Below are 1,878 nucleotides of genomic sequence, written 5' to 3' on the forward strand. Positions count from 1 at the left end.
CACTGCGCGCTCAGTTCGAACTCCGAAGCGAACTTTTGTCAAATTTTGCGTTCGAACTCTGAAGCATTCGAAGTTAGAGTCGTTCGAAATATGAAGTATCACTGTATATAGGCCTATCTACTCATTTTTGAACCTATTACATAAAATATTTTGAAATATTTTTATAATTAATTTATAGAATTTTGTATTATTTTTTCAATTAGATATATACGAGGTATTATTTAATCATTTAAAAATGCTTAAATGTTTTTAATTAAATTTTTCTATATTGACTGACATATAAAACTGAATTTTTGAAATTAAAATTTAAAAATCAAAAATAGAAATTAATGCATTTATTTTTTTTAATTTTTCAATAACAAGAGTTATGTCAGTAAATAAGGCTTATCCACTTTTACAAGGATTGTTATTTTTTCTTGCTTCGTCACTTTCTTCGTTATCAGATCTTCCACTCGGTCCATATCTACATCTGTAAGTACGAACTTCTTCATTTTCTTCTGAACGTTTTCTTAAATCTTTACACCAGCCTATTAATAGAGTAAATAATCAGTTATATAAGTATATTAACATGACAAATACAACTAACTTAAAAAGAACTCATTTCTATTTGGAAGCAGAATGAAAACAATCAATAAAACGAAAAACAAAGATGATTTATTCATTTTCTAACTTTAAATCTGTAAGAAAACGTATTCAAATATCATTTATAATATTTCTAATTTTAAACTTAAGAATAGTTTTATGTTAATTTCTACGGCATTGTCATATGGACTCTATAATCAATTTTATTAAGTTTTTAGTTAATTTGAAAAAAATCAAACGAAGAATTATTATCTAAACTTATTTTATAAATTCCGAAAAATAAAATAACGTTTTTCATAATAAAATGTTTTATATAAAGACACTTCTTATTTGTCCAGTTCACATAGACCCAATGATTCTTGACACTTTATTTAAATTACAGATGCAATTCGGACACAGGTTTTATTCAATTCAGACTCCTCTTCAGTATACAGACATAGTTATAGTTTACAATTTAACAGCATAACTTTCCACATGAATATCTGTCGTTTTAGGTTTTCTATCTTAAATATACTTAACTTTCCTTTTTTTATTTCGTGGACGTAACAATACTTACAAATCTATATTAAAACTCCCACTTCCTTCTCACCCACTCGTTTATACTTTAAATAAATTGTTCAGGAAGGAACTGTGGTTATATGTAGTGCATAAGTAACAGTTATGTTTTTACATGAAGTTCGAAGAAAATATAAATAAATTACATTTACAATTATAACATAGAATCTCGTATTAACAATATTGCTATAAGCAGCATGTTTGTTTGGTATAGTAAAATAGAAATACATTAAAATATATTAATTTATATAGTATTTATATGATTATTTATTTTGTCAAACTAAGACTACGTTTTAGCTGTAGAGTTTAATATAACTTCTCACTGCATTTGGAAAAGCCGGATTAAAAATATTAGACAAATTTAACTATTAAATTAATTTTATATAAATGTTATAAAATTAGGGAAAATATACGGAATTAGTTAAATAATACTTACTAGATTTATATTGTTTTATCAGAAAATCTTTTCCTTTTATAAACAGAAGACAAATGACGAAAGTGCTAAATAGATATCAGCTGTTCATCTACAATCATTAAAATTTATTGCATTTAATGAGCGTGTTTAGAAAAGTTTACGGCTTAAAAAGATTTAAAATAAATACTTAATATTAAATTATTACGAGATTTTAATCTCTATTGTTTATTACTAAAATTAAACTTTCAAAAAATTAGTTTTTATTTTTAAACTTTTACTTTCCCAACTGTTATACTGTAGAATATAACTTAAGGAAAGTATGGTAA

General features: G+C 24.3%; 1 long non-coding RNA gene across 1 annotated transcript; it reads right to left on the reverse strand.

Annotated features, from left to right (window-relative positions):
* Positions 1 to 320: 320 nt before the first annotated feature.
* On the reverse strand, positions 321 to 1,644 carry LOC136977989 (uncharacterized). The gene is made up of 2 exons (XR_010881154.1): positions 1,574 to 1,644; positions 321 to 677 (listed from the first exon to the last, which is right to left on the reverse strand). It is a non-coding gene; the product is annotated as an uncharacterized lncRNA (long non-coding RNA).
* Between the last annotated feature and the right edge of the window lie 234 nt (positions 1,645 to 1,878).

The sequence above is a fragment of the Centruroides vittatus genome, unplaced genomic scaffold, assembly GCF_030686945.1.
Source record: "Centruroides vittatus isolate TY-2023 unplaced genomic scaffold, ASM3068694v2 contig_484, whole genome shotgun sequence".
NCBI classification, from domain to species: Eukaryota; Metazoa; Arthropoda; class Arachnida; order Scorpiones; family Buthidae; genus Centruroides; species Centruroides vittatus.